Below are 9,508 nucleotides of genomic sequence, written 5' to 3' on the forward strand. Positions count from 1 at the left end.
CAAATGTGTCTAAATGAATGCTCTACACATAGCTAAAACTGGATATTAGGTAATGGGACAGCTCCTACCGATCTAAATATGATAAAGCTAGCCCAAATGTGGCTAAATGAATGCTCTACACATAGCTAAAACTGGATATTAGGTAATGGGACAGCTCCTACCGATCTAAATATGATAAAGCTAGCCCAAATGTGGCTAAATGAATGCTCTACACATAGCTAAAACTGGATATTAGGTAATGGGACAGCTCCTACCGATCTAAATATGATCAAGCTAGCCCAAATGTGGCTAAATGATATGTTATTGATATTTCAAAATAAATGACAAAACCATTTTATTTTCCAGGTGTTGCTGTAAACCGTCAAGTAATTACCCTTCCAAGAGTATGCCTGTGTCATCAGGAGATCCCAGACGTGAGAGCCAAACTTGCGGAGGCTGAAGCACTGACAGGGGCATGAATTTCATTAAAAAAATAAAACCATAAATTGTTAACAACATTGACACATTTTGTTGACTGTTTAATGTATTCTATTGGTATATAATATATTGTAATTATATCACATTCTGAAAAAATATTCAATAGGCCGCAATAATAAATGATACCAGGTTTATGTTGAATCAGCATTAGCTTTCGTTGTCAGATTGTGACACAACATGTTATACCAAGCACACAACGGCACACATCAAAGAGCATAATTTTAGTAAGCAACACAAAGTTAGGATAGCAACGGACTAGCGCAACATTGAAAAATGATAATGGCAGTGGGAAATATGGATTTACTCTTTTCTGTAGCATGAAGTGTTCTCTATACAAAGATAATGCATTATCATTAAAATATGAAGGTAACTTGATTTTTCTTTTTAAGAATGTGTACTGTATATATGACTAGTTTATGATTTCATGTCATCAAAATTTGCTACATTTATTTCTCCTAAATCATCGTCATCTGATGTCGCAGACGGAAGAAATTCAGCATCTGGCAGGCCCCATAGGATCTCTTCAGTCGTCATCGCTGGACACCGCATCACTTCGGTCGTCATATGACTCGACCCACTCGCTCTTGATTTTGGGAAACTGGGTGGCAACTGACTTGCAACGCTTTTTTCATCGTGTTGAGGGTTTCCGCCACTTAATTTTTTATGTTTGGCTTCCTGGAGGAAAAAAAAAAATCACAGCAGCATGAAAATATTGGATGAATCCTAATTTTAATTTAATAATAATTTCTTGGTGATCAAATAATAATGCCCCAGTCATAGCAGCATCTATTTGATGCTATTGTTCCCTTCAAATAGGCAGACCTTGATGTTGAAATATAAAAAAACAGCGAGCCAAGGACCTATTTGGTGCTGGAGACATTTGAATTTACATAACACCTATTGATATAGTAATAAAATCACATGAGTAGACGACATGTCAGCCAACCTATCTACTTATGACAGGCCAACAGCAAAAAAAAAAAAAAAATGTCGCACTTCAACAAACAGGCAGCTGGAGTCCCCCTCGTTTTTCAAAAAAAAAAAGCCATTAATGTTCTACTTACGTCTTTGGAAAACCAAGGTTGCATTGTTGTAGGTTTTCAAAGCTGTCGTGGCTGAAATGATGAAAACAATGAGCCGATTGGGGACCTGTATGCATGCTAACAAAAACGGTCCAAACCTTTGCAGGAGAAGTTTTTTTTTGGACCACTCCTAGAGTCTCGAGTCTTCCTGTGAGTAATTCATATCGCTACACATCGAGATGGCATGACGAATCCCGCGAGTAAAACCCAGAAAATGTTTGCAATATATGGCGAGGATAGCGTGGTGCTATATTTCCGTGTTCAGAGTGGTGGCGAGGCTTCCTGGAAGTTACGTCACGAGGTAGGGGTCGGCAGGACGGCGCGTCCCTCGTTGCTATGGTGTTGCTATGGCCATAACTCAAAAACTACGCGGTCAATTATTATTATTTTTTTTTTATGTGACTTTTTGAGAGAGCGAATGACGCATTTAATACAATTCAACTGAGTAAAACACTTAAGAGCGAAATCTGAAAAGCTCTTCAGTTCCCCTTTAAATGACTTTTTTTTAACTAAGTTTGATGATTGCGCTCAAACCAAATGTCCTAGAACCAAATTTCCAAATGTAACTACTAGATTGTGATACAATACACTATTGGGGGAAGTTTGGTTGACTTCTGCGCAGCGGTTTGGGAGTTAACATCAAAATTACATTTCTCGGCCATATCGCCTAGATCTCACTGTGAAAAGGCTTAAATGACTTTTTTTCAACTAAGTTTGATGATTGCGCTCAAACCAAATGTCCTAGAACCAAATTTCCAAATGTAACTACTAGATTGTGATACAATACACTATTGGGTGAAGTTTGGTTGACTTCTGCCTAGCGGTTTGGGAGTTAACATCAAAATTACATTTCTCGGCCATATCGCGTAGATCTCACTGTGAAAAGGCTTAAATGACTTTTTTTAACTAAGTTTGAGGATTGCGCTCAAACCAAATGTCCTAGAACCAAATGTAACTACTAGACTGTGATACAATACACTATTGGGTGAAGTTTGGTTGACTTCTGCCTAGCGGTTAGGGAGTTAACATCAAAATTACATTTCTCGGCCATATCGCGTAGATCTCACTGTGAAAAGGCTTAAATGACTTATTTAATTAAGTTTGATGATTGCGCTCAAACCAAATGTCCTAGAACCAAATTTCCAAATGTAACTACTAGATTGTGATACAATACACTATTGGGTGAAGTTTGGTTGACTTCTGCGCAGCGGTTTGGGAGTTAACATCAAAATTACATTTCTCGGCCATATCGCCTAGATCTCACTGTGAAAAGGCTTAAATGACTTTTTTTAACTAAGTTTGATGATTGCGCTCAAACCAAATGTCCTAGAACCAAATTTCCAAATGTAACTACTAGATTGTGATACAATACACTATTGGGTGAAGTTTGGTTGACTTCTGCGCAGCGGTTTGGGAGTTAACATCAAAATTACATTTCTCGGCCATATCGCCTAGATCTCACTGTGAAAAGGCTTAAATGACTTTTTTTAACTAAGTTTGAGGATTGCGCTCAAATCAAATGTCCTAGAACCAAATGTCCACATATAACTACTAGATTGTGATACAATACACTATTGGGTGAAGTTTGGTTGACTTCTGCGCAGCGGTTTGGGAGTTTACATCAAAATTACATTTCTCGGCCATATCGCTTAGATCTCACTTCGAAAAGGCTTAAATGACTTTTTTTTAACTAAGTTTGAGGATTGCGCTCAAACCAAATGTCCTAGAACCAAATTTCCAAATGTAAATACTAGATTGTGATACAATACACTATTGGGTGAAGTTTGGTTGACTTCTGCGCAGCGGTTTGGGAGTTAACATCAAAATTACATTTCTCGGCCATATCGCGTAGATCTCACTGTGAAAAGGCTTAAATGACTTTTTTTAACTAAGTTTGAGGATTGCGCTCAAACCAAATGTCCTAGAACCAAATTTCCAAATGTAACTACTAGATTGTGATACAATACACTATTGGGTGAAGTTTGGTTGACTTCTGCCTAGCGGTTTGGGAGTTAACATCAAAATTACATTTCTCGGCCATATCGCGTAGATCTCACTGTTAAAAGGCTTAAATGACTTTTTTTAACTAAGCTTGAGGATTGCGCTCAAACCAAAGGTCCTAGAACCAAATTTCCAAATGTAACTACTAGATTGTGATACAATACACTATTGGGTGAAGTTTGGTTGACTTCTGCGCAGCGGTTTGGGAGTAAAATCAAAATTACATTTCTCGGCCATATCGCGTAGATCTCACTGTGAAAAGGCTTCAATGACTTTTTTTAACTAAGTTTGAGGATTGCGCTCAAACCAAATGTCCTAGAACCAAATTTCCAAATGTAACTACTAGATTGTGATACAATACACTATTGGGTGAAGTTTGGTTGACTTCTGCGCAGCGGTTTGGGAGTTAACATCAAAATTACATTTCTCGGCCATATCGCCTAGATCTCACTGTGAAAAGGCTTAAATGACTTTTTTTAACTAAGTTTGAGGATTGCGCTCAAATCAAATGTCCTAGTACCAAATTTCTACATGTAACTACTAGATTGTGATACAATACACTATTGGGTGAAGTTTGGTTGACTTCTGCGCAGCGGTTTGGGAGTGAACATCAAAATTACATTTCTCGGCCATATCGCATAGATCTCACTGTGAAAAGGCTTAAATGACTTATTTAATTAAGTTTGATGATTGCGCTCAAACCAAATGTCCTAGAACCAAATTTCCAAATGTAACTACTAGATTGTGATACAATACACTATTGGGTGAAGTTTGGTTGACTTCTGCGCAGCGGTTTGGGAGTTAACATCAAAATTACATTTCTCGGCCATATCGCCTAGATCTCACTGTGAAAAGGCTTAAAGGGCAACTGAAGACCTTTCCGGATTTTGGTGTAATTTTATGAATATAAACTTGGGACAAGTTCGTCAAAACAACCATGACATTATCAACACGTAATTGTAAGGATAATTTGCGTTTTTTTAGTTTTTTTGCACTCCGTTAATGGTCCCTTCGCAAACCCGGAAGTGTGACGTAGGCAACAGAAGACTACCCACAGCTAACATACCAGCAACAACGATGTCAGTGATATTTCCACCAAAGGTAACCATTCAGGATCGCTCTTTCGTGAAGCTACCGATGGCAAAGGCTCCCAGGAAAGATAAACTACAATTAATCCCTACATGTTTGAACCTGAGGCGTCAGATGACGGCGATTTACTTGACACAGCAGATGGCGTCATGACGCCAATTGACAGCTCGACACTTCACGAACGGGAGAGTGAGTGGTAAGTCCAGCATCGTGATTTTTTTATTAGAATGCGATTACATGGTTGTATATTTTTCCATGCTCTACACATAGCTAAAACTGGATATTAGGTAATGGGACAGCTCCTACCGATCTAAATATGATAAAGCTAGCCCAAATGTGACTAAATGAATGCTCTACACAGAGCTAAAACTGGATATTAGGTAATGGGACAGCTCCTACCGATCTAAATATGATAAAGCTAGCCCAAATGTGGCTAAATGAATGCTCTACACATAGCTGAAACTGGATATTAGGTAATGGGACAGCTCCTACCGATCTAAATATGATAAAGCTAGCCCAAATGTGTCTAAATGAATGCTCTACACATAGCTAAAACTGGATATTAGGTAATGGGACAGCTCCTACCGATCTAAATATGATAAAGCTAGCCCAAATGTGGCTAAATGAATGCTCTACACATAGCTAAAACTGGATATTAGGTAATGGGACAGCTCCTACCGATCTAAATATGATAAAGCTAGCCCAAATGTGGCTAAATGAATGCTCTACACATAGCTAAAACTGGATATTAGGTAATGGGACAGCTCCTACCGATCTAAATATGATCAAGCTAGCCCAAATGTGGCTAAATGATATGTTATTGATATTTCAAAATAAATGACAAAACCATTTTATTTTCCAGGTGTTGCTGTAAACCGTCAAGTAATTACCCTTCCAAGAGTATGCCTGTGTCATCAGGAGATCCCAGACGTGAGAGCCAAACTTGCGGAGGCTGAAGCACTGACAGGGGCATGAATTTCATTAAAAAAATAAAACCATAAATTGTTAACAACATTGACACATTTTGTTGACTGTTTAATGTATTCTATTGGTATATAATATATTGTAATTATATCACATTCTGAAAAAATATTCAATAGGCCGCAATAATAAATGATACCAGGTTTATGTTGAATCAGCATTAGCTTTCGTTGTCAGATTGTGACACAACATGTTATACCAAGCACACAACGGCACACATCAAAGAGCATAATTTTAGTAAGCAACACAAAGTTAGGATAGCAACGGACTAGCGCAACATTGAAAAATGATAATGGCAGTGGGAAATATGGATTTACTCTTTTCTGTAGCATGAAGTGTTCTCTATACAAAGATAATGCATTATCATTAAAATATGAAGGTAACTTGATTTTTCTTTTTAAGAATGTGTACTGTATATATGACTAGTTTATGATTTCATGTCATCAAAATTTGCTACATTTATTTCTCCTAAATCATCGTCATCTGATGTCGCAGACGGAAGAAATTCAGCATCTGGCAGGCCCCATAGGATCTCTTCAGTCGTCATCGCTGGACACCGCATCACTTCGGTCGTCATATGACTCGACCCACTCGCTCTTGATTTTGGGAAACTGGGTGGCAACTGACTTGCAACGCTTTTTTCATCGTGTTGAGGGTTTCCGCCACTTAATTTTTTATGTTTGGCTTCCTGGAGGAAAAAAAAAAATCACAGCAGCATGAAAATATTGGATGAATCCTAATTTTAATTTAATAATAATTTCTTGGTGATCAAATAATAATGCCCCAGTCATAGCAGCATCTATTTGATGCTATTGTTCCCTTCAAATAGGCAGACCTTGATGTTGAAATATAAAAAAACAGCGAGCCAAGGACCTATTTGGTGCTGGAGACATTTGAATTTACATAACACCTATTGATATAGTAATAAAATCACATGAGTAGACGACATGTCAGCCAACCTATCTACTTATGACAGGCCAACAGCAAAAAAAAAAAAAAAATGTCGCACTTCAACAAACAGGCAGCAGGAGTCCCCCTCGTTTTTCAAAAAAAAAAAGCCATTAATGTTCTACTTACGTCTTTGGAAAACCAAGGTTGCATTGTTGTAGGTTTTCAAAGCTGTCGTGGCTGAAATGATGAAAACAATGAGCCGATTGGGGACCTGTATGCATGCTAACAAAAACGGTCCAAACCTTTGCAGGAGAAGTTTTTTTTTGGACCACTCCTAGAGTCTCGAGTCTTCCTGTGAGTAATTCATATCGCTACACATCGAGATGGCATGACGAATCCCGCGAGTAAAACCCAGAAAATGTTTGCAATATATGGCGAGGATAGCGTGGTGCTATATTTCCGTGTTCAGAGTGGTGGCGAGGCTTCCTGGAAGTTACGTCACGAGGTAGGGGTCGGCAGGACGGCGCGTCCCTCGTTGCTATGGTGTTGCTATGGCCATAACTCAAAAACTACGCGGTCAATTATTATTATTTTTTTTTTATGTGACTTTTTGAGAGAGCGAATGACGCATTTAATACAATTCAACTGAGTAAAACACTTAAGAGCGAAATCTGAAAAGCTCTTCAGTTCCCCTTTAAATGACTTTTTTTTAACTAAGTTTGATGATTGCGCTCAAACCAAATGTCCTAGAACCAAATTTCCAAATGTAACTACTAGATTGTGATACAATACACTATTGGGGGAAGTTTGGTTGACTTCTGCGCAGCGGTTTGGGAGTTAACATCAAAATTACATTTCTCGGCCATATCGCCTAGATCTCACTGTGAAAAGGCTTAAATGACTTTTTTTCAACTAAGTTTGATGATTGCGCTCAAACCAAATGTCCTAGAACCAAATTTCCAAATGTAACTACTAGATTGTGATACAATACACTATTGGGTGAAGTTTGGTTGACTTCTGCCTAGCGGTTTGGGAGTTAACATCAAAATTACATTTCTCGGCCATATCGCGTAGATCTCACTGTGAAAAGGCTTAAATGACTTTTTTTAACTAAGTTTGAGGATTGCGCTCAAACCAAATGTCCTAGAACCAAATGTAACTACTAGACTGTGATACAATACACTATTGGGTGAAGTTTGGTTGACTTCTGCCTAGCGGTTAGGGAGTTAACATCAAAATTACATTTCTCGGCCATATCGCGTAGATCTCACTGTGAAAAGGCTTAAATGACTTATTTAATTAAGTTTGATGATTGCGCTCAAACCAAATGTCCTAGAACCAAATTTCCAAATGTAACTACTAGATTGTGATACAATACACTATTGGGTGAAGTTTGGTTGACTTCTGCGCAGCGGTTTGGGAGTTAACATCAAAATTACATTTCTCGGCCATATCGCCTAGATCTCACTGTGAAAAGGCTTAAATGACTTTTTTTAACTAAGTTTGATGATTGCGCTCAAACCAAATGTCCTAGAACCAAATTTCCAAATGTAACTACTAGATTGTGATACAATGCACTATTGGGTGAAGTTTGGGTGACATCTGCGCAGCGTTTTGGGAGTTTACATCAAAATTATATTTCTCGGCCATATCGCGTAGATCTCACTGTGAAAAGGCTTAAATGACTTTTTTTTAACTAAGTTTGAGGATTGCGCTCAAACTAAATGTCCAAGAACCAACTTTCAATATGTAACTACTAGATTGTGATACAATACATTATTGGGTGAAGTTTGGTTGACTTCTGCGCAGCGGTTTGGGAGTGAACATCAAAATTACATTTCTCGGCCATATCGCATAGATCTCACTGTGAAAAGGCTTAAATGACTTATTTAATTAAGTTTGATGATTGCGCTCAAACCAAATGTCCTAGAACCAAATTTCCAAATGTAACTACTAGATTGTGATACAATACACTATTGGGTGAAGTTTGGTTGACTTCTGCGCAGCGGTTTGGGAGTTAACATCAAAATTACATTTCTCGGCCATATCGCCTAGATCTCACTGTGAAAAGGCTTAAATGACTTTTTTTAACTAAGTTTGATGATTGCGCTCAAACCAAATGTCCTAGAACCAAATTTCCAAATGTAACTACTAGATTGTGATACAATACACTATTGGGTGAAGTTTGGTTGACTTCTGCGCAGTGGTGTGGGAGTAAAATCAAAATTACATTTCTCGGCCATATCGCGTAGATCTCACTGTGAATAGGCTTAAATGACTTTTTTAATTAAGTTTGATGATTGCGCTCAAACCAAATGTCCTAGAACCAAATTTCCAAATGTAACTACTAGATTGTGATACAATAAACTATTGGGTGAAGTTTGGTTGACTTCTGCGCAGCGGTTTGGGAGTTAACATCAAAATTACATTTCTCGGCCATATCGCGTAGATCTCACTGTGAAAAGGCCTAAATGACTTTTTTAACTAAGTTTGATGATTGCGCTCAAACCAAATGTCCTAGAACAAAATTTCCAAATGTAACTACTAGACTGTGATACAATACATTATTGGGTGAAGTTTGGTTGACTTCTGCGCAGCGGTTTGGGAGTTAACATCAAAATTACATTTCTCGGCCATATCGCGTAGATCTCACTGTGAAAAGGCTTAAATTACTTTTTTTAACTAAGTTTGATGATTGCGCTCAAACCAAATGTCCTAGAACCAAATTTCCAAATGTAACTAATAGATTGTGATACAATACACTATTGGGTGAAGTTTGGGTGACATCTGCGCAGCAGTTTGGGAGTTAACATCAAAATTACATTTCTCGGCCATATCGCCTAGATCTCACTGTGAAAAGGCTTAAATGACTTTTTTTAACTAAGTTTGAGGATTGCGCTCAAACTAAATGTCCTAGTACCAAATTTCTACATGTAACTACTAGATTGTGATACAATACACTATTGGGTGAAGTTTGGTTGACTTCT

At 38.0% G+C, this 9,508-nt stretch overlaps 2 long non-coding RNA genes across 2 annotated transcripts; both read right to left on the bottom strand.

The window, feature by feature from the left end:
• Positions 1–311: 311 nt before the first annotated feature.
• On the bottom strand, positions 312–2,041 carry LOC130912097 (uncharacterized). Its single transcript, XR_009062540.1, has 3 exons — positions 1,658–2,041; positions 1,542–1,592; positions 312–1,152 (listed from the first exon to the last, which is right to left on the bottom strand). It is a non-coding gene; the product is annotated as an uncharacterized LOC130912097 (long non-coding RNA).
• Positions 2,042–5,477: 3,436 nt separating this feature from the next.
• On the bottom strand, positions 5,478–7,207 carry LOC130912076 (uncharacterized). Its single transcript, XR_009062534.1, has 3 exons — positions 6,824–7,207; positions 6,708–6,758; positions 5,478–6,318 (listed from the first exon to the last, which is right to left on the bottom strand). It is a non-coding gene; the product is annotated as an uncharacterized LOC130912076 (long non-coding RNA).
• Between the last annotated feature and the right edge of the window lie 2,301 nt (positions 7,208–9,508).

This window comes from Corythoichthys intestinalis, chromosome 2 (assembly GCF_030265065.1).
Source record: "Corythoichthys intestinalis isolate RoL2023-P3 chromosome 2, ASM3026506v1, whole genome shotgun sequence".
NCBI classification, from domain to species: Eukaryota; Metazoa; Chordata; class Actinopteri; order Syngnathiformes; family Syngnathidae; genus Corythoichthys; species Corythoichthys intestinalis.